Here is a 24,259-nt window from a genome sequence, read left to right on the forward strand (position 1 = left end):
CCTTGGGAGCTAGGGAGAGAACCAGTTGTGAGTAGAACGTGGAGACGGAGTGTTCCCGTGAATATTTTCCATCACCTTGGCAAATGCTCGGCGGGGTGGCTGGCAGTCTGTCAGCTTTGGCAGCCGATGAAACCTTGGGAAGGGAGACACTGGAGTCTCCCTTTGCATTCTACAGGGTTAAATGGAGCTAGAGTCCTGCTTGGCCTAAGACAGCCAAGGGTGTGTGATTTCTGCCCTTGCTTTCTGCTTAATTAGCGGCATTGCTGAACACGGAGCATTAGATATCTACTGCTTCTATCCTCCCTCTCTCAAAACGCACAATTCTCCCGGAAGCTTCTGTCTCCTAGAACAGCGGTTCTCAAAGGTGGCTGGATATTAGAATCACCTGGAAGCTTTTCAAAGCTCCAGAGGCCCAGGCCCCACCATGAGCGGAGCCAAGGTTCAGAATCTGAGCCCCCGAAGGCTGCTCCTTGCCGAGGACCACGTACAGCACCTTTAGCTCCTTTTCAGCCAATTCCATGAAAAGTGTGGAGCCTTCCAGTCCAAGGCCCCAAAAGTCACCTATCTTACCCTAAAATGCTCATGTGGAGCAGCCTACTATATGAACATTTTATGTCCTTTCTTCCTGTATGAGCTATTCTATCTGCCTTCCTGCCTCTCTGAAAACCCTAGGGTCAGCAGGCATTTCTTCCCCCAGTGGACTTTCAAAGTGGCAAAATGAACTTGATGGAAAAGAGAGAGTGGGAGGTGGGGAGAGAGGAAGGAGGAAACTAAACAACTTTTGCATGAGGCACAACCCTGCTCAGAGTCAGGACGCAGGATGATGCGATCCTGCTGCCGTCCCTACTAGAGACAGACACTGGGTCATGACCACCGACGCCTCTGGGATGGCGGAGTGGGGCCTGAGTCTGCAACAAACTAATGAGGACTCGGGGTTATTCCCTAAGAATCTGCAGGGATTCGAGTCCCCTGTTTGTCTGTATAAGAGACAGAAACAGATTTTAAATTAAGGGGGCCGATGAAATGTAGAATTCACAGTGCGGTTAGTTTCACAGTTGAGAAGACACATGTGCCCGAAGGTCTCTCTCTCATTCTCAGGCAGGAGCAGGGACGGGAGTGTGAAGACGCTCTGAAAGGCTCTGGTCTGCAGCCAGCCCTAGGGACTGAGCCCAGTAACCATGACAATGGAAGCAAGCTGCTGTCTGGGTCTTCTCAAAGGCCTGTGTCTCCTATCTGTGCCACGCCCCTCGCCAGAATGGTCACATGAAAATACTCTTAATGTGAACGTATGAGTGCACGGGTCTGTGTGTGTGCACCTGTGCTTGCAGGAAGTGGGGAGTGCTGGGGATAAGACCAGGAAAAGGAAAAATAAAATTTAAAGATGAAATCATCTTTTTTTGTTTGAGACAGGGTCTCACTCTGTCACATGGGCTGGAGTGCTGTGGTGTGATCTCAGATCATTGCAACCTCCAACTCCCAGGCTCAAGCAATCCTCCCACTTCAGCCTCTCGAGCAGCTGGGACTACAGGTGCGTGCCACCATGCCCAGCTAATTTTTGTATTTTTTGTAGAGACGGGGACTCGCCATGTTGCCTAGGCTGGTCTTGAACTCCTGGGCTCAAGTAATTCGCCCATTTCAGCCTCCCAAAGTGCTGGGATTACAGGCGTGAGCCACTGCGCCCAGCCTGAAATCAATTTTTAAAATTAATTTTAGGATCAAAAGCTTGACCTCTCTTCCCTTAGTCCAGTACTGCTTTGACTTTTGCTCATAAAGGCTAACAGTTTTTCAAGGAGGAAGACAGTAAGAAAAAGTTTACAGATTGCAGATTTGTGAGCTATACCTGTGAGAGCAACATGCCACCTTATACAGACGGGCACACACTACCCAGGGGGTGGAGATTTCACTGACAGTTGCTTTGTACTTGGGGCTCAAAAAATAAATGCTTACATGCAATGGGATATTATTCAGCCATAGGATGGAACAAAGTACTGAAACTGCTTAATGTTGTTAAAGGCTGAATCACGTGCCCCCCAAAATACATACTGTGAAGTCCTGACCCCTAGTAACCTGGAATGTGACCTTATTTGGAGATAGGGTCTTTACAGAGGTAATCATGTTAAAATGAGGTCATTAGGGTGGGCCCTGATCCAAAATGCCTGGTGTCCTTATAATAAAGGGAAATTTGGACATGGACACAGGCAGGCATAGAGGAAGATGATGTGGAGAGAAAAACGGCCATCTATAAAGCCAAGGGTTGAGGTCCAAACCAGATCCTTCCCTCACAGCCTCCAGAAGGAACCAAGACTGCTGACACCTTGATTTCAAACTTCTAGCCTCCAGAATTGTGAGACAGTAAATTTCTTTTTGTTTGTTTGTTTGTTCTGAGACAGGGTATCACTCTGTTGCCCAGACTGGAATGCAGTGGTGCGATCTTGGCTCACCACAACCTCCGCCTACAAGGCTCAAGTGATTCTCCTGCCTCAGCCTCCCAAGCATCTGGGACTACAGGCATGCGCCACCACCACCCGACTAATTTTTATAGCTTTAGTAGAGACTGGGTTTCACCATGTTGGCCAGGCTGGTCTTGAACTCCTGACCTCAAATGATCCACCCACCTCGGCCTCCCGAAGTGCTGGGATCACAGGCATGAGCCACCGCTCCTGGCCCCAAATTTCTGTTGTCGAAGCCACCCAGTTTGTGTCACTTTGTTACAGCAGCCCTAGTACACTCACGCAACAGGTACAGGGATTCCTTCTGGGGCGAGGAAGGTGTTTTTGGATAGAGGTGGTTTTGCACAACATTGTGAACCCACCAGATGCCACCGCTTGTTCCCTTTAACTTGGCTGATTTTATGCTATGTGAATTTCACCTCAATTTAAACAAAAGCACTGTTTCTGCTTCAGAAGCAGATACCCCTAAACCAAAATACTGCCCAGGACCTCGGTGAGGGGCTTGGCAGACGAATTATTTCCACCACTGGACCATCTTCAGGCGCTCCAACCCACTCACGTATGAAAAACATATGGGATCAAGGTCAGTGCATGACATAGAAAAGCCATTAGCCAGACGCCAGTCAGCCCTGGCTGGCTCAGCTTGAGCGCTTCCTGCTCAGTAGAGATGCGAATGGCTGAGGCAGCTGATTCACCGGCAGCGATGGAGGGCCGGGTGGCCGGCCTCATTGATCATTCCAGTGGCTGCTGAATGAGCCGGCGCAGGGCAGACACTGGCATTAGCTCACTGAGATGGCGTCAGTCTGGGGGTGACCTGCAGACGCTGGGGGTGGCGGGATGCTCGAGCCCAGACACCGAGGTGGTCAAGGACTCTGCAGCCGTCACTTCTTCCCCTCCTAAGGAAATCAGGCCCACTCTGCTGGTCGTGGCCATGGGAACTGGACCATTCCAGGAGCAGTGGTTTTATTGTTGTTTTTAAATCTCATATTGATTCGCAGACACAAGCAGCACTTCCTCATCTGGGGGAGGGAGAAGAGACAGAAAGTCCTTAAACCACCTGTTTCAAAATCTCCAGAGACACTCCTAAAAATGCTGAATCTCAGGTTGTTCCAGACCTTCTCCATTCAGACTCTAGGGAGAAGAGAATGGGAATCTTTCTGAAATGCACGTAAATGCTGAGAACCGTTGTAGCAGAAGGTGGCGAAGGCAGCCATGAGCACTTGCTCAGCAACACACGTTCTGTCTTTAGGACGCCTGTTTCTTTTTTCCTCCTTTACACTGATTTCTTATAAAGCTCCATCCCTAACTTAGTGAAAATACCATATCCCTGACCACCAGCTCCAAACTTGTATGTTGCATAAAGGCCACAACATCCAAAGACATAGAAAGATTCTAAAGCCTTGAAAGCCTGAGAATTGATCATAGAACTGATGATGATGATGATATAGCATTTTATTCATTGTCCATTAGTGCAAGGCACTGATTAAGTGCTTTATATTTCTTTTGCCTTTCTTTTAAAAGAGACAGGGTCTGGCTGGGCGCGGCGACTCATGCCTGTAATTCCAGCACTCTGGGAGGCCGAGGCAGGCGGATCATCTGAGGTCAGGAGTTCAAGACCAGCCTGGTCAACATGTCAAAACCCCGTCTCTACTAAAAATACAAAAATTAGCCGGGTGTGGTGGTGGACGCCTGTAATCCCAGTTAATCGGGAGGCAGAGGCAGGAGAATCACTCGAACTCAGGAGGTGGAGGTTGTAGTGAGCCGAGATCACGCCACTACACTCCAGCCTGGGCGACAGAGGGAGACTTTGTCTTAAAAAAAACAACAAAAACCCCAAAACAAAACCAAACACACACACACATACACACAACTAAGTAAATAAAATATATAAAAAATTAAAAAAATTAAAAGCAGCAGGGTCTTACCCTGTCACCCAGGCTAGAGTTCAGTGGCTCACCTCAGCCTCGACTTCCTGGGCTCAAGCGATCCTCCTGTCTCAGCCCCTCGAGTGGCTGGGACTACAGAAGTGTGCCACCACACCAGTTGATTTTTATTTTTTAACTTTTGTACAGACATGGTCTCATTGGGTTAGTCTCCAACTCCTGGCCTTAGGCAATTTTCCCACTTTGGCCTCCTAAAGTGCTGGGATTACAGGCGTGAGCCACTGCACCCGGCCTATATTCCTTTTTTTTTTTTTTTTTTTTTTTTTTTGAGATGGAGTCTTGCTTTGTCTCCCAGGCTGGAGTGCAGTGGCGAGATCTCAGCTCACCGCAACCTCCACTGCCTGGGTTCAAGCAATTCTCTGCTCAGCCACCCCAAATAGCTGAGGTTACAGGCATCCACCACCAGCTAATTTTTGTATGTTTAGTACAGACGGGGTTTCACCATGTTGGCCAGGCTGGTCTCGAACTTCTGACTTCGTAATCCACCTGCCTCAGCCTCCCAAAGTGCTGGGAATACAGGCATGAGCCACCGCGCATGGCCGCCTATATTCATTTCTAATCTCTCAATGATTTGGCCAAGTGGGTACTGACAGACGAGGAAGGTGAGTCGCAGAGAGGCTGAAGACTCTCTCCATGTTACGGAGTTTCTAGATGTCAGAATTGGGATTCTGACCCCCCAGAGGCCTGTACTCATTCTAGTCCACACAACTTCAGCTCTTATTTCTTTACCAAGTTAAATGCTTTAAAAATCTAGGCCTCATTATAATTTAAAAAGTGGGGAGGGAGGTGGCAGAAAGCTACTGCCTCTGACCTTTGCTGTTGCAGAAGATGAATAACAAAAATCTGATTGAAAGATCAAAGTTGTTGAGTATGTGCACATGTAAGGAATGGTGGAGCAATTATGCTCTAACTTTGTAAAATCTATTGTTATAATGCCAGAGTTTGGGTAATCATCATTACAGGCAATCATGACTAGAGACAGTTCCATGCTGCAGACTGAACCTCTGTGAGTTATCGTCACAACAGCGACTCCAAATAATTACCTCCATAGTCAAAAACATCATGGGATCCAGATCTTTCCCCACACACTGCACTGTATACTTGATAGAGCTGCAAAATTTGAGGCAAGGCAGAGTTGCATAATGTGCTGAAGAAGCCCAGCAGTTTCATTAGTTTGAACTTTTGCAAACTTTTATATATATATTTTATTTATTTATTTATTTATTTATTTATTTATTTATTTATTTAGAGACAGAGTCACCCGGGTGGAGTGCAGTGGTGCAATCTTGGCTCACTGCGACCTCTGCCTCCCAGGTTCAAGCAATTCTCCTGCCTCAGCCTCCCAAGTAGCTGGGATTACAGGCACACGCCACCATGCCTGGCTAATTTTTGTATTATTATTGGTTTTTTTTTTAGTAGAAATAGGGTTTCACCAGGTTGGCCAGACTGATCTTGAACTCCTGACCTCAGGTGATCCTCCCACCTCAGCCTCCCAAAGTGCTGGGATTACAAGCATGAGCCACCGCACCCAGCCAAGTCATTTAATCTTGAACCTTGATTTTTAACAAAGGCAACCCCAAGCCAAAACTTCTGAGTACAGTAAGGGATTATCAAATGAGTGCTAACAATACCTTCAACATCAGCCACGCCTGAAGAAATACTGGATCCAAAGTTTTTGGGTCAGCAGAGCTCTAAGTTATGACTGATTTTCACTTCACCCTTCCCCAGCTGCCGTGTCTCAGAGTTTCTGCAAAACCAGCCTCCCATAATCCCCTACCCTAAAGCACCAAGTGGGTGCCATCTTCCTGCCAACCCATCTCTATGCCTTCCCTTCCTGTCCTCTTTCTTTCCCTCCATTAGTCCCAATACCATTTCCAAACATCACAAGGTGAACAGCGGGAACCATGGCTTTGCAATGTAGATTCCCAAATTGGGTGGTGTTACTCCCTGCCTGGGGACCTCAAGGCCCCAGGTCAGGAAACAGAATTTATTATTTACTTTGGCCTTTACCATCAAAATGAGCAGATGCCACATCACCTAACAAGCACAGAGAAACACCTGTCCCTCTGATTTAATGTGAAATCACATATTTACCCAGCTGTGAAATGTGTGTGATTCCTGCCTCACACTGGCTATGTGGATAGATGGAAAAGGAGAGAGTGATATCATTTGGCTTTCTTGGAAGTTTCCTGCATTCTTCACATCACCATTAACGCTTTTGTTGAAGCCTTTCTTCCAGCTTTCTCCGCTACCAATACATGGACCTTAAAGCACGGGGAAGCAATTGCTTCAGGACGCACAAACTGTCCACTGCAGAGAGTGCCTGAAGGATAAAACTACGCAGGACTCCGGCCCATCACTGCTTCACACCAAGTGGTGTCAAAATTCTAATTACACACAGGAAAGGAGATCCAGTGAGTCCAGATTTTGACAACCTCGTCTCAGAAAGCTAGAGGTGAGAGCTGTCTGTTTTTCTGGTAATCCCACAGCACAGCTAAGGCCCTAGGACAAATGTTCTAGTCTAATGGCTGGCAAAGCATGCAGGCTGGTGCCTGCTTTGTAAATAAAGTTTTATTGGAACACAGCAATGCTCACTCATTCTATGGCTGCTTTCACTTACAATGGCAGAGTTGAATACTTTGAGATACTATGTAACCCCCAAGGCTGAAAATATTTATTCTCTGGCCCTTTACAGAAAAAAGTTTGCAGACCCTTGTTCTATTCCATGGCTGGGTCCAGTCTGGGTCACCCTCAGCAGTTCATCTAGATCTGCTCTGCCCAGGACCAAAGCTATTTGCTATGTGTGGCTACTGAGCCTTTGAAGCGTGGCCCATGGAATAGAGGGACTAAATTTTAAATTTTCTTTCATTTTAATTAATTTAAATTTAAGACTGGTGCTTGATTCCGTTATTAGAAAACCTTCATATATGTTTGAAACACTTTGGGTATGTGAATCTACTCTTTCAACTGGGAATTTTATGAATTCTAAATAAAGATCAAGTACTGCCAATGAAAATTTAGCATCTGTCTTGGGAGTGCTGTTTAAGTCTAAAATGCACACTAGATTTGGAAGACTTACTACAAAAAAAAAAAAAAGCAAAATAGTTCATTAATAATTTTTATGTTGATTGAAATATTTTTTATATACTGGGTTAACTAATATATATATTTAAAATTAACTTCACTTGCTTTTTTTTTTTTTTTCCTTTTCTTTCTTTTTTTTTTTAGAGACAGGGTCTCGCTCTGTCATCCAGGCTGGAGTACAGTGGTATGACGGTAGCTCATTGCAACCTTGACCCCCAGTGCTCAAGCAATCCTTCCACCTCAGCCTTTTGAGTCCACTGGGACTACAGGCAAGCACCACGACATCCAGCTAAGTTTTATATTTTTTCTATAGAGATGGTATCTTGCATGTTGCTCAGGCTGGCCTCAAATTCCTAGTCTCAAGCCATCCTCCCACCACAGCCTCACCAAGTTTTGGGATTATAGGTGTGAGCTACTGTGAGCCAGCCTATGTGTTTCTTTCTACACACTTTTAAAAATGTGGCTATTAGAAAATTTAGGCCGGGCGCAGTGGCTCACGCCTATAATCCCAGCACTTTGGGAGGCCGAGGCAGGTGGATCATGAGGTTAGGGGTTCAAGACCAGCCTGATCAAGATGGTGAAACCCCCATCTCTACTAAAAATACAAAAGTTAGCCAGATGTGGTGGTGGGCGCCTATAATCCCAGCTACATGGGAGGCTGAGGCAGGAGAATCGCTTAAACCCGGGAGGCAGAGTTCGCAGTGAGCCGACATCATGCCACTTCACTCCAGCCTGCGCGACAAAGCGAGACTCTGTCTCAAAAAAAAAGAAAATTTAAAATTACATGTGTGCTTTTCATTCGTGGCTCACATTCTCCTAATGGAAATGCCAGGCTAGACCCTAATCTAGACCAACTTGGATTCAGGGTGGAGCAATGATGCCCCACCAAGACTTCACCAAGACTCTGGAGGCTGGCTGGTCAGACTTCGGAGGGAGGTCAAGAGTTTCCATGTGGCCGGCCGTGGTGGCTCACACCTGTCATCCCAGCACTTTGGGAGGCTGAGGCAGGCGGATCATGAGGTCAAGAGATTGAGACCATCCTGGCCAACATGGTGAATCCCCATCTCTACTAAAAATACAAAATTAGCTGGGTGTGGTGGTGTGTGCCTGTAATCCCAGCTACTCGGGAGGCTGAGGCAGGAGAATCGCTTGAACCCCGGAGGTGGAGGAGGTTGCAGTGAGCAGAGATCGCGCCATTGTGCTCCAGCCTGGTGATAAAGTGAGACTCCGTCTCAATAAAAAATAAAAAATAAAAAAAGAGAGAGTTTCCATGTATTTCCAAGCTGGTGAGGTAGAGCACTAGTAATTAGGGTTGCATTTGGAGAGGCCCTCCCTTCCTGAGGACTGGTTATTACCTGGGCCTCCAGAGAGGTGATAATTGTTCACAGTGGGCTGTGATGGAAAGCAATGGGGTTTTAAAAATGAAAACGTGAAGCCAGCGTCCTGATTCTACCTTTGACTAGCTTTGTAACCTTAGATGACTTACTTGTCTGAGCCACAGTTTATTATCATTAAAACGAAACTAACAGAATACCTCACAAGACATGGTGAGAATCAAGTGAGAAAAAAAAACTTAAAAATTAAAATGCTTCGTAAATTGTATAATAAAACTGTACACCAACTGCCCTCGCCACTGCTCCTTCTACTTGGCCACATGTCTGACTGTGACTTGCAGATCTGTTTCATTCATATCCCTGTTATGCTGCGGGTTCCAGAAAGTATAAGAGAATGAAGCAACTGCCATATACTTGCACAATGCCAAAACCAAAGGAAACTTGACCATCTGCTCAAAACTATCTTTTCCTTCTGTAAAAATTTCATTAGACGGCAGTCAGATTGACTACTTCCCATAAGTATTATAAAAAGCTTGAGAATTTCCACTTAGATGAGGCAGCTAGAACTGTCAAGTTCGAAGAGACATAAAGTGGAACGGTAGCTGCCAGGGGCTGGAAAGAGTGGGTAATGGAGTGTTTAGGGTACAGCATTTCAGTTTAGGATGATTAAAAAAAAAGCTCCTGGAGGTAGATGGTGATGACGGTTTTGCAACAATGTGAATGTACTGAATGTCACTGAAATATACACTTAAAGTTGGTTACAGTGGGCCAGACATGGTAGTCTATGCCTGTAATCCCAGTGCTTTGGGAGGCTGAGGTGGGAGGATAGCTTGAGCCCAGGAGTTGGTAACCAGCCTGGACAACATAGGGAGACGCTGTCTCTACAAAAAACAAAAAAATTAAAAATCATCTGGGCATGGTGACACACGCCTGTAGTCCCAGCTACTCGGGAGGCTGAGGTGGGATGATCGCTTGAGCCTAGGAGTTCTAGGCTGCAATGCAGTGAGCTATGATCATGCCACTGCGCTCCAGCCTGGGCAACAAAGTGAGACCCCCATTAACAAACAAACAAAAAAAGATTAAAATGGTAAATTTTATGATATGTATATTTGATCACAATGAAAAAGGCTCAGAACTTGTCATTTATCAGTGAGTATGGCTCATGCCTCAAGGTAACCATCTAACAATTACTTTATGATTATGAAAAAAATTTAGTTTATTATGAAATAATTTTTAAAATTATTTCTATTTGATGAACCTTTGTTTTAGAAGCTTCATGAAAGGTATTGAGCCTAGAAGACTAGGAGAAATATAAAAAGACTCCCTGGAGAAACAATGTTCCATGAGATTCCCTGATTCCTGCCATACCAGGGGAGTTCTTTGCTTGTTGTGCCCTAAGCCTAGATGTCTTTGTTTTTTTGGTGGTGGGGGACGGAGTTTCACTCTCTTGCTCAGGCTGGAATGCAGTGGTGTGATCTCGGCTCACTGCAATCTCCACCTCCTGGGTTCAAGCAATTTCCCTGCCTCAGCCTCCTGAGTAGCTGGGATGACAAGCGTGTGCCACCACGCCCAGCTAATTTTTGTAGTTTTAGTGGAGACAGGGTTTCACCATGTTGGTCCGGCTGGTCTTGAACTCCTGACCTCAGTGATGCACCTGCCTCAGCCTCCCAAAGTGCTGCGATTACAGGCATGAATCACCACACCCAGCCCGAGAGGTCTTTAATATACGACCATTCTGGAGGATTCCCGTCGGTGATGCTCCCACGGAACAAGGTACTGACTACATGGGCCATGTTGCAGACAAAGACCCGGCAGAAAGGAAAGAGTAATTAACTGAACCTAAATGCGTTCTGATCCGGTCTCAATGAGAACACATTCCTCAATGAACATGAATGTCACATGAACATCACATTCACCGTCTACCCTCTCCGGTTGCTCCTTATCCCGAAGTTCTGCCCGAGAGTAACTCTACAGCGAGACCAATTCCAATTCCTTTTTCCTTTGGGAAAGCAGCGTATATTTTTACCTCCAACAGCTGGATCTGATTTGGGTTCTGCCCAAGCTGAGAACATGACTGGCTAAGCCCTCAGTCTTCCAAGCCCTGTGATTCAATGTGTAGATTTCTCCATGTAGACAGGAAGGTTAAAAAAGAAAAAAAAAAAGGTGTAAAGTTCTTGGGTGTTTTGTCAGATGTCTCTCAGGCAGGTCAATAAACCATGAAAACCAATATCCGATCCCACAAAGAAAACACAAACCTGCAGCTCATATTTCAGGATATCAGTGCATCATCACATATTTATCTTCTCTCTTGAGTTTTTATAAGCAGCCCTCGGAGGTGTCTTGTTTACGTAATACCTGTGTCATTATGCCAGGGTATGGGAATGAAAAAGCTGATAAAAAGATGTAAGAAGAAGCTGGGTTATCAACACTTAATTCAAAAAAATCCCCCTTTTGTGACAAACTAATATAAACTGTATTGGATGCTGATGCTTAACCCATCCTAAGTTCTGGACTGAACTGAATAGAAACAGAGCAACTGAACTCGAAGGGAAGGGCTCAGGCTATGCTTCGTGCTGGTGCCAGCACAACCTCTATCCCTGCGGCTGCTGTAAGACTGTGCAAATCGTCTCAAGGGCACTCGACCATGGAGGAGAATAATCTACTCGACTGAGTACAGGAGAGTAACAATAGTCTTCACAGTCTATGCAAGTAAGAGTGCATGTATATTTTGCTGCTTCTTCCAACACTGACTCGCTTTTAGGGGTGATGTTCGAGCCCCGAGAATTCACTCGACTCATAAATTGAAAAGCCAAGATGATAACATGCAGCACTATAGGCTACTTTATAAGCACTGGCTAAGGCAGTGGGTGTCATGTCCTTGTATTTATAAATGACAAGCTGAGCAAATTAGCCATTAGTGGGAGCCCATGACGAACGATTAAGAGACCAAAGGCAGGAACTGCCAGAACTTAACTCAAAACCACAAGGGCAGTTGGCTCTAGAAGCAGAACATGGGATTTCTTCACACGTTGGCTGTGGAGATGGTATCAGTTCTTAAGGGTCCTGTGCACTCTGGTTCATCATTCAACATGCATTTCACGTGTATGCCAAGCCCTGTAGATGCTGGATGCAGAGCTGCAAACAAGATACGCTTGGTGTCTGGCGAAGAGAGGGGATTTCTTGAGCATTTCTGCCTTGAAGACAGAAGACTGAAGAAACCGATGCATTCATCAGAGGTCTCTAACAGTTTGCCAGGAAATGTGAAACCGATCGCAACTCAAGTTAATGGAGAGGTTTGCTGACAAGTCTGACCTTTAGTGAGCAATCAAGGCTCTTGTGTTTACTACAGAACATAAACCCACAGTCAATCACAAGACCAAAAAGGGGGAAAATCAAGATAGAGCTTTCCCAGGAAACGTATCCTGCGCCATCCGCTTGTGACCCCTTTGTCATCTCTGTAACCTTAGCCCCATAAACAGAGGTCTTCCCGGCAGAGAGATCCATCCACTACCAAGGTAGCAAGGCCTTTCCAGAATGAAAAGAACCGTTGTTTGTGAAGCCTAATGCACCTGTCAGTCAAGCCTTTATGAAATCCTTAATGAAAATGGCTGGTAGCATCAAGGGAAGCCGCAGTACCACTTAAAAGCAGAAATCTTTCAGGAATGACAGCAATTAGTTTCAGCGTCTTTGAGACCTTCTGAGAACAGAGGGTAAAGGGAATGCAAAGAGAAGCACTTGCTGCTTCAGGTACAATTGAACAACGGGAGTTCTTCATGTTTTGAAAGAGTTATTCAAAGCACTTCATGCCTAGATAAACAAGATCTCAGTGATATTTGAGGGTCACCGGACTCCTCTGCTTACTTAAATGCTAGCTGGCTTGGCAAGTGGTTTTGGGGTTCTGGTAACTACCTAGCAAGACTGGGAGAGAGTTATAACCAAATTATATATGTGGACTGAGACTTGGAAAGTTCCAGCATCTTTGCTCAGCCCACTTAGAAGCCCCAGGTTCCACAGGCATGGATGGCATTTGTAGCCAGAGAGGGTGTGTGGCTGGTGCCAGGGAGGCCATGGTTGGCCTAAGAGTGTTTCTTCCTTGGTAAAAAGAAGCAGATAACAGATTGAAGAAAGCAAATGGGTGTCAACTCTTGCTCTCCTGAGGTAGTCAGTGAAGATAGGGAAAACAGTAAGTTTGATACATTTCCAGGAATTGCTACATTTAAAAAACTCTATCTTCTGGCTGGGCACGGTGGCTCACACCAGTAACCCCAGCACTTTGGGAGGCCCAAGGTAAGAGGATTACTTGAGGTCAGGAGTTCAAGAACAGCCTGACCAACATGGTGAAACCCTGTCTCTACAAAAAATACAAAAATTAGCCAGGTGTAGTGGCACATGCCTGTAGTCCCAGCTACTTGGGAGGCTGAAAGAGGAGAATCGCTTGAACCCAGGAGGTGGAAGTTGCAGTGAGCCAAAATCGCGCCGGTGCACTCCAGCCTGGAGGACAGAGCAAGACATCATCTCAAAAAAAAAAAAAAAAAAAAAAAGAAGAATGCTGCTGTGAACATGAGTATACAAGTATCTGAGTCTCTGCTTTTCATTATTTTGAGTACAGACCTAGAAGTGGAATTGCTCAATCATCTGGTAATTCTATGTTGAACTTTTTGAGTAACCACCAAACTGTTTTCCACAGTTTTACATCCCTACCAGCAATGCAGGAGGGTTCTGATTTCTCCACATCTCCACCAACACTTGTTTTATATTTAAAAATACTTTTAGGGAAAGGGTCTTGCTCTGTCACCCAGGCTACAGTGCAGTGGTGTGAAATAGCTCACTGCAGCCTCAAACTCCTGGGCTCAAGCGATCCTCCCACTTCCGCATCTGGAATAGCCAGGACTACAGGCACACAGCACTATGCCTGGCTAATTTAAAAAATTGTAGAGATGGGTCTTGCTATGTTGCCCAGGCTAGTCTCAACTGATCCTCCTGCCTCGCCTCCCAAAGTATTGGGATTACAGGTATGAGCCACTATGGCTGGCCCATCATTTTACTTTTTTTTTTTTTTTTTTTGATAACAGCCATCCTAACAGATGTGACATGATTACAGGATGTTTTAAGGTCAACTCTAGGTTCTCCCTTGGACCACTTATTCTTGCAAAGTCCATTTTAGGTGGTGCTTGGGTATTTCACATCCTTCTTCCAAATAAGTACTGAGACAGCCCGGGTAGGGATTTCAACCCCATTATTTAATTAAACCAGAAGAGTCAATCAGTAGGGTCCCGATTAAACACTGATAAGCTAAGATGGTTAATTTTTAGGGGGCTGGAAGGTGTTCCCTGGAAATATTCTGGTTGCAAACATAAGATAAGTTTCATTCAGTAAGTCTCTTTAATGTCAAAAAGGTCCAAACACCTTTACAAACAGTTAAATCACTCTTTGTAAGGGCACCACAAAGAGGTAGCTATGAATTATTACCTTAGGGAACCCAGGAGTGGTGGTAGGCATGACCTGAAAAAGCACTTCTATTTCTGTTACAGAAGCTGCTTTCAGTATTATTTTGATGGCCCGTCCAGGAATGTAGTAAATTACAGAATCGCAACATAGAAGGCAACCGAGTCCCACAGAGCTTACTTACAAATTGCATGTACATAATTTATATCCAACAATTTGGGGTGAAAAAGCCATTCTTGATCATTTGCATTTTTCATGTTTTGCTGGCAGATCAAGTCACTTTTTATTCTATTTTAGGTGACAGCTACTGTTGAAAAAGTAATCTTAAAGATGACTTTAAGCTCTGTAGTTGAACATATAGATGTTTCCCATACTTTTTGGAAAAAATATGCAATTTGGTGGCTTTTAGTATATTCACAAGGTTGTGAAATCATCACCGCTATCCAATTCCACATTTTCATCATCTCCAAAAGAAACTCCATACCTGCTAACAGTCATCCTCCATTCTCTTCTCCTCCTAGCCCCAGCAACCACTAAGTTACCTTCTGTTTCTATGGATGTGGCCATTCTGAACATTCATATCAATGGAATCATAAAATACATGGCCTTTTGTCACTGACTCCTTTCATTTAACATGTTTTTAAGATTCATTCATGTTTAGCATGAATCAGTACTTCCTTTTCATTACTAAATAATATTCCATTTTAAGGATATACCACATTTTGTTTATCCATTCATCGGTTGATGGAAATTTGGGTGGTTTCCACCTTGTGGCTATTACGAATAATGCTGTTATGAGCATCTGTGTGCGAGTCTTTTGAGGAAGTATGTTTTCATTTGTCTTGGATGTGGAATTACTGGGTCACATAGTATCAACATGTTTAACCTTTTGAGGAATTGTCAGACTTTGCTCCATAGCAGCTGCAGCATCTCATACTTTCTTTTGATAGTTTTAAGTTATGTACAGCAATAAGAGAGCCAAATAAGTTGACTTTAAGAGTAAGCTAAAGGACAGGTGTGGTTGTCCAAGTCACTGTTTTATGCACTTGGGCACATCATCCATTGAACAACGACCACAGGCGGCTCTCCAGCCACGTGGCATCTTGTCATTATTCTTTGAGGACAACAAAGAGCTGAGCTTCACATTACATACAACTAGCGTGAGAAGCTAAGACCTCATGTCCAAATATGCTAATTACACAGCATTGGCAGAAAGGCTGCAAGGGGTTAGGAACAGAGCAGCATGGGGTACTGTTGTTAGGGGGGTGTGCCACATGGAAAATTAGGCTTCATCTGTGCATGAATAGAAACTAGCATGGCTGGGCGTGGTGGTTCATGCCTGTAATCTCAGCACTTTGGGAGGCTGAGGCAGATGGATCACCCGAGGTCAGGAGTTCGAGACCAGCCTGGCCAACATGGCGAAAAGCCCATCTCTACTAAAAATACAAAAACTAGCCAGGTGTGGTGACGGGCGCCTGTAATCCCAGCTACTTGGGAGGCTGAGGCGGGAGAATCGCTTGAACCTGGGAGGTGGTTGCAGTGAAAATGGGGCCACTGCACTCCAGCCTGGGCGACTAAGCTATATTCCATCTCAAAAAAGAAACTAGCATGGCAAGAAGGAATGGGAGGTCACTGCCTGCAAGCAAGCTCTGAAAATGTACTTGCTCACAGCAAAACTTCACTACCTCACCAGGACCCCTGCAGATGCATCACAGAAGTAATCTTAAAAGCTGCCACACAGAGCCCTGGCTTCTATAGGTTCAGCACAGTTCTAAAATATTTATACTATTTAATCCTCAACAACGCAATGAGGAAGGTAGTGTTTTTAACCCCTATTTGACAAATGAAGAAACTGATGCACAGAGGTTAAGTCACTTGCCCAACGTCACCCAGGTAGTAAGTAGTAGAGCTGGGACTTGAACCCAGCCCGTCTAGCTCCAGCATGCACTCAGGCATTAATCTCCTCGGCCACTTGCTTGACATGCAGATAAAAAGGGCTAGGTGATGAAAATGTCACAGTAAGTAAAGTGACTACTCCCTCTTGCATGCTGCTGACAGTTTCAGGTTGATGGTAAGAAGAGTTCTTTTTTACCAAAGAGATGAGAGACAGCAGAGCCAAGGAGAGCAAAAAGAGGAGAGGTCACAGGGGAAGTAATCCGGGGGACAAAATCAGAAGCCAAGAGCCTGAGATCCTCGGTCCTGCTCCTAGAAGGTCTTCCTCCTACATAAATTCCTGCACACAACCATGAAAGGAAGCACAGCCGCCCATCAAAGTCCTTGAGACTTGAAAGTAAAAATTACAATTAATTAGTCCACCTAATTTGGACTCACAGAATGCGTGGGTGGGAGAGATTCCTGCAGCTGACAGCTGATGTGACAGTTATTTCATGAAAAGGAAAGCAGAACGTCCCTGCCTTTGGATTTGAATGTTTCCAAATGTGATTCCAAGCCCTCGCCTGAAACAATACTCAGGACAAGTGCTGAATATAGATATTCTGTGGGAGAAAAATCCCTTCCGCTTGCCCAGTCAACCTCAAGTGTAGGAAAATAAGCTGGAATATCCACTTCTTTTCACCCTTCTTCAGAGCTCGTCCAACAAAGGCTCCACGCCCAGCCCACACTCTCTTACCAGTTGGAAATTAGATTCCTAATGGCATTCGGGGAGGCAAGAACCGCATATTCAAAGTGTTCATTAAGCCATTCCAGTTATCTGAATCTAAGTGTTTTGTGATCCACTGAAGTGATGTATACTACTCCTTTTGCTCACTCTACCAGGAGAAATGTACAATCTAAGTTCCTGTCTATATCCTAATGATATACATTAAGGACTGTCCATAAGGCAGACCACAAACTCCTCTGTGGGAAGAGAATGAGGGAGAGGCTCTATAAATGAATCAGCACGTCTTCTTCCCTGTTCTCCTTCTCTTGGGCATGCTTTCCTCCCCATTCCCAGAGGAAGACGTTTCCAGAACTGCTGACAACCCCTAGAGGAAGAAGGCCTTTCTTCCCTTTCTCCTCTTGGGCAGATGGTATTTGCATACTGACATATTGTAAATCTAGTCACCCAGGTAACAGGGCTCCAGTTAGCAACAGCGGAATGAAGGTCAGCCTGGTTCCTTCTAAAATTAGAAATCAGACAAATCTGATTTTTAACCATTCAAGGTAGGATGCCCGGTTAGATGGCAAATTCAATTCTTAAAATGAATTTTCAGTTGGGAGACCGAGCACTAGTTAATAAAGGCAACCTGGTGCATTTCAACACGATCGTATCATAGGTTTTCATGTGTTGAAGTTTTAGCTCCATGATTTTATTTCTGTAAATAATCCTAACTATGACTCCAGTATCTGTTGGCAGAGCCATCTTTGACTGGGGCATCTTCCTTGACTTTTTTTTTTTTTTAATTGAAACAGAGTCTTGCTCTCTCACACAGGCTGGAGTGCAGTGGCAAATCTCGGCTCACCGTAACTTCCACCTCCCAGGTTCAAGTGATTCTCGTGCCTCAGCCACAAGAGTAGCTGGGACTACAGGCACATGCCACCACGCTGGGCTAATTTTTGTATTTTTTAGTAGAGATGGGGTTTTACCATGTTTGCCAGGCCGGTCTTCAACTCCGGACCTCAAGTGATATGCCTGCCTCAGTCTCCCAAAGTGCTGGGATTACAGGCATAAGCTACCGCACCAGGCTTCCCTTGACTTTCACAGTTGATTAGTTATCAAGAACTGTGAATTTGGCCAGGCACGATGGCTCACGCCCGTAACAGCACTTTGGGAGGCCAAGGCAGGCAGATCAACTGAGGTCAGGAGTTCAAGACTAGCCTGGCCAACATGGTGAAACCCTGTCTCTACTAAAAAATACAAAAATTAGCTGGGTGTGGTGGTGGGCGCCAGTAATCCCAGCTACCCGGGAGGTTGAGGCAGGAAGAACTGCTTGAACCTGGGAGGCAGAGGTGAGCCGAGATTGAGCCACTGCACTCCAGCCTGGAAGACAAAGCGAGACTCCGTCTCAAAACAAAAACAAAAACAAAAAACCCGTGAATTCTACACCAAATATTCCAAGTATTTAAGGTCTTCGACAGTTGGTGTCCCCTCTTCCCCACACGATCTCTCCCTCACAGTCAACTGCCCAGCAGTGAACAAGCTCCGTATATTCTACCCTCTTCTATCTGACCTACACAGACAACCCCACTACCTGGGATTTTTTTTTCTTCTCTATTTTGCTTTCCCTGATCATGGAGGCGGGTCTTGGGTAGGCTTCGAGGAATTGTGCACAATCCCCTTCGACCATCCATTTCTCAAAAGGCCCATGTTCCAAAGGGGTCAAGAGCCACTATCTAACTATAAATGGTATCTACACCAGCATTTCCCATAACGATTTTAAAGAATGATAGATCCATAGGATGCTAAGCAGTGGGAGGAAAAGAGCTTCACAGTCAAACGAATGTGGGTGACATTAGGTCAAATAGAATTCAACAAGTTTTTCCTGAAAGCCTTCTCGGTCTTTGCTGTGCTGATACGCACGTGACCACTCACTGATTTCATGGGAAAGGCCCCTTCCAGCAGTCTCTTCTTCCTGTGCCCTTAGTGACTCCTAGAACGCATTAAGTGCAAGGTGAGCTTTACTCCCACTTGGCAACTACCAAGTCATGAACTGCTTTGTGATAATTCTTCTGTGACTGTTTTTAGCTATTTATTTTTTACTATATAGTATATATATGTATATATAGTATATATATATACACACACACAGAGTAAAAAATAGAGTATATGTATATCTACATATATGTATATACATATACACACACACACACATATATATATGTAGGTATAGATATAGATAAAGAGTATTCCTGTGTTGCCCAGGCTGGAGTGCAGTGGCGGGAACTCAGCTCACTTTTGCCTCCTGGGTTCAAGCTATTCTCCTGCCTCAGCCTCCCAAATCGCTGGGATTACAGTTGCCCACAACCATGCCTGGCTAATTTTTGTATTTTTAGTAGAGATGGGGTTTCGCCATGTTGACCAGGCTGATCTCTAATTCCTGACCTCAGGTGATCCACCTGCCTCAGCTTCCCTAAGTGCTGGGATTATAGGCATGAGCCACTATGCCTGGCCTTACTATATATTTTTAATAATTATTAGAAGTGATTTCTATATGATTGTGTGCATCCCATTATGTTGTGCTTATTTTATATCTGTCTCCCCTACTAGATTGGAAGCCACTTGAGTGTGGGGTGCACAACTTGACTTTATCTTTTCAGATACTGCCAAGCTGGCTGGAACTTAGATAACTCCAGATATATGAATAAGTGATCGAGCTTATCTCCCCAACTAAGATATGAACTACATTTTAAATATTTTTTGTATTCTCATAGCACCTAGAACGCAGCTTTTCTTATGGTAAAAAAGTCAATAAAATTCTTAAAAACCAAATGCATTGGGCCGGGCGCGGTGGCTCACGCCTGTAATCCCAGCACTTTGGGAGGCCGAGACGGGCGGATCACGAGGTCAGGAGATCGAGACCATCCTGGCTAACACGGTGAAACCCCGTCTCTACTAAAAATACAAAAAAATTAGCCGGGCGTGGTGGCAGGCACCTGTAGTCCCAGCTACTCGGGAGGCTGAGGCAGGAGAATGGCATGAACCTGGGGGGCGGAGCTTGCAGTGAGCGGACGTCACACCACTGCACTGCAGCCTGGGCAACAGAGCAAGACTCTGTCTCAAAAAAAAAAAAAAATTAAATGCATTGGAAAATATTTATTGAACACCATTATATCCTGGACACCAAAGATGTGAGAATGGATAATATAGTCCTTGTGATCAAGGAGCTTAGATTCTAGTAAGAGAAATCGATACATAAACAAAAAATGATAATAAAACATAAATACACTAAAAGCAAGTTCAGAGTGCCTGAGAACGGAGAATAGAGCCTAACAGTTCTGATCTTCCAAGTCTAGCTTTATTTTTTTGAGACAGAGTCTCACTCTGTCCCCCAGGCTAGAGTGCAGTGGCGTGATCTCGGCTCACTGCAACCTCCGCCTGCCAGGTTTCAAGCGATTCTCCTCCCTCAGCCTCCTGAGTAGCTGGGATTACAGGCGCCCATCACCACGCCTGGCTAATTTTTTTGTATGTTAGTAGAGATGGGGTTTCACCCTGTTGGTCAGGCTGGTCTCAAACTCCTGACCTTAAATGATCCGCCCGCCTCGGCCTCCCAAAGTACTGGGATTATAGGTGTGAGCCACTGCACCTGACCCCCAAGTCTGGTTTCCATATGAGAAAACTGGGACCTAAAGAGGTGAAGTAAATTATCCAAGGTCACAGACTAGTGGAGTAGCTGGGAGTCAACGTGGGTCTTTGTCACCCCAAGTTCTGAGCTGGACATCACTCTCTAGCCTTGGGGCAGAGAGGGGCAGGTCTGAAGGGAAGGAATCAATTTTCCATCCTGGCAGGCAGAGAACAGCAATGTGAAATTCAAGTGCATCATCAGCAGAAGCCCAGGCAGAAATTTAGAGAAGAAATACAAATGGCCAATTAACATATGAAAACGTTCAAACTCAAGTAATCAGTATCACCCTAGAGTTTTGCAATGGGAGGACCTGCAAAACGAATTTTTAAAATGTAAACTAAAACATTCCCCATCTATCAGAGTATTAAAAATTTAAAAACGTAGCCAGGCTGGGTGCAATGGCTCATGCCTGTAATCTCAGCACTTTGGGAGGCTGAGGTGGATGGATTACTTGAGGTCAGGAGCTTGAGACCAGCCTGGCCAACATGCTGAAACCCCGTTCCTACTAAAAATACAAAAATTAGCTGGGCATGGTGGTGAGTGCCTGTAATCTCAGCTACTTGGGAGGCTGAGGCAGGAGAATCACTTGAACCCGGGAGGCGGAGGTTGCAGTGAGCTAAGATCGCACCACTGCACTCCAGCCTTAGTGATAGAGCAAGACTCTGTCTCAAAAAGAAAAAAAAACAAGCTAGCCAGTATTGACGAGGTGAAGGGAACCAACCTGGGTCCACAATGTGGTGGAAGAGCAAAATGGTTAAGTCCTTTAGGAAGATGATTTGGCAACATCTATTAAAATTAAAGATGTTCTCACAATTCGACCTAGCTACTCTACCTAGGAATTTATCCTAGAGAAACCCTTTTGCAATTGTGCAAAGATATATATGCTTAAGATTATTCATGTCTATATTATATGCAATAACAAAGCTGGAAAAACTCCAATTGTCCATCAATAGGACCCGTTAGATAAATCATGGTACATCCAAATAATGAAATACAATGCAGCTATTAAATCATGAAATAGAGCTCTCCTTGCCAAGATGGAAAGACGCCCCAGATGCATAATTGCATGGGGGAAAAAAGTAAGCTGCAAAACAGTAGGCATAGCAGGAGTTCTGCTAAAATGCAAACGTGTACTCATATGAATAGAAAAAGAAAGATCTAAAAAATATATATTGTCCATTGTTAATGGCAATTACCTAAGAGATAATTGTGGGAAAGCTACTTCTATGAGGTTTGAAGTTTTCATAAGGAACATGCACTTTTTAAGCAGAAGAAATAATAAGCTGGCATGGAAAAGGGGACCTAATGCTAAAATTTCAAGGCAGGATTCCAATCCCTGAGTAGTGGGGAAGATAGAATGAGGATGGGACCCGGAAGTCTTTATCCACAAGGGCAGCAGCACAGGTTGCTAACTGCACAAAGGCGCCCTCTTGAGTAGCGCAGGGCTTGAGGTATTAGAGAGGCTTCTGAAGAAGGAACTCAGAAAGGCAACCAAAATAAAAGCCAGCCCAGGGGTCTAAAGAGGGGCAGGAATGCTGTTAGGAATGGGGATCTTGGAGAGAAGGAAAGGGGTCCACACATCAACTCTGGATGCAGGGATTAGTGACAAGGCAGGTTCGGGGTGTCCTGAAAGTGGGCCACACGTTGGTCAAAGAAGCCCGAGGGGGCTCTGATTCCCAGATCCGCAGACAGGGTGAAAGCCATTGAAGCCACTGTGTGGGCTGAGTCTCTTAAGCAACTCCTGCCTTAGACCCAGGACCTGGGGCAGTGGAAGGCAGGACAAATGTGTTGCCCAAGGCTGTCTATTTCACTTTCCCTTTACTCACCCAATTCCCTGTGCTCAGCTTCAAGTGTTTCAGCACTTAGAGATCTGAGATACTGACTGGAAGCCTCCCAATAGGAGGAACCTCCTATCTTTCCAAAATAATTTCCAAACCTCTGCATAAAGGCAGCAAATTGTGTACTTAAGACTCATTGAAGTCAATTGGTCTCCAATTTGAGCGGGCTGTGTTCTAGACGTTTCTTTTCAGGCTAAAGTGTTTCAGAGCTCCAAATACATTCATAGAAATGACGTCATTAGGCTTGCTCAGAGAAGACGAATTGACCCAAAATTCCCCCAAATAAAAACTCAGTCACCATTTCTAATAATATTTCTCTGAGTTAATACATTCAGGAAGTTGATTCTTCCTCCCCACCCCTAAGTATGTGGGAATGTTCCCCAAAGTGTGTTTTTCTAACACGGAAAGGATGTGATATACATTACACTTTAAAGCATTTTTTTCTTTCGATCAGAGGGAACCACAGTCAAATAAGTCTGAGGAAAACCTGAGTCAAACCCAGTTGAACAGGTTTTATTTATTTATTTATTTTTAACTTAATTTTATTTAGAGATGGAGCCTTGCTCTGTCGCCCAGGCTGGAGTGCAGTGGCACAATCTTGGCTCACTGCAACCTCCACCTCCTGGGTTCAAGTGATTCTTCTGCCTCAGCCTCCCGAGCAGCTGGGATTACAGGCACACACCACCATGCCCAGCTATTTATTTTATTTTAATTTAAGTAGACATGGGGTTTCACCATATTGGCCAGGCTGGTCTCGAACTCCTGACCTCGTGATCCGCCCGCCTCAGCCTCCTAAAGTGCTGGGATTACAGGCGTGAACCTATTTTATTTTATTTTATTTTAAAAACTAAAGCCTCTCTAATACCTCAAGCCCTGCACTACTCAAGAGGGCGCCCTTGTGCAGTTAGCAACCTGTGCTGCCGCCCTTGTGGATAAAGACTCCTGGGTCCCATCCTCACTCTGTCTCCCAGGCTGGAGTGCAGTGGCATGATCTCGGCTCACTGAAACCTCCGTCTCCTGGGTTCAAGTGATTCTGCCTCAGTCTCCCGAGTAGCTGGGACTACAGGTGTGCACCGCCACACCCGGCTAGTTTTTGTATTTTTAGTAGAGACGGGGTTTCACCATGTTGGTCAGGCTGGTCTCGAACTTCTGACCTCATGTGATCTATCCACCTCAGCCTCCCAAAGTGCTGGGACTACAGGCGTGAGCCACTGTGCCCGGCCTATTTTTATTTTTAAATTATGGTAAAATATACATAACATGAAATTTACCATTTTAACCATTTTTAAGTATTCAATTCGGTGCATTAAGTATAACCACAATGTTGTGCAGCCATCACTACTTCACAACATTCTAGTTCCATTACCACAAACTGAAACTCTACACTCTTTAAACAACAGCTTCCCATTTCCCTCCCCTCCAGCCCCTGGCAACCACCATTCTACCTTCTGGCTCTATGAATTTGCCTCTTCAAGGCACCTCAGCTAAGTGGAATCATAGAATATTTGTCTTTTTGTCAGAGGCATTTGAACCAGAATAACTCCATCTTGAATAGGGGCTGAGTAAAATAAGGCTGAGACCTACTGTGCTGCATTCCCAGACAGTTAAGGCATTCTAAGTCACAGGATGAGACAGGAGGTCGGCGCAAGATACGGGTCATAAAAAAAACAGGTTTGCAGTAAAGAACCCAGACAAAACCCACCAAAACCAAGATGGCGACAGGAGTGACCTCTGGTCGTCCTCACTGCTACCATCCCACCAGAGCCATGACAGTTTACAAATGCCATGGCAACATCAGGAAGTTACCTTGTATGGTCTAAAAGAGTAGGCATGAATAATCCACCCCTTGTTTAGCACATCATTAAGAAATAACCGTAAAACTGG

The 24,259-nt window shown here is 44.9% G+C and overlaps 1 protein-coding gene across 1 annotated transcript in view; it reads right to left on the reverse strand.

The window, feature by feature from the left end:
* Positions 1-24,259, reverse strand: part of PITPNC1 (phosphatidylinositol transfer protein cytoplasmic 1) — a 318,864-nt gene that overhangs the window by 163,019 nt on the left and 131,586 nt on the right. The gene's annotated exons all lie outside the window — the stretch shown is intronic.

This window comes from Chlorocebus sabaeus, chromosome 16 (genome assembly GCF_047675955.1).
Source record: "Chlorocebus sabaeus isolate Y175 chromosome 16, mChlSab1.0.hap1, whole genome shotgun sequence".
Taxonomy (NCBI): Eukaryota; Metazoa; Chordata; class Mammalia; order Primates; family Cercopithecidae; genus Chlorocebus; species Chlorocebus sabaeus.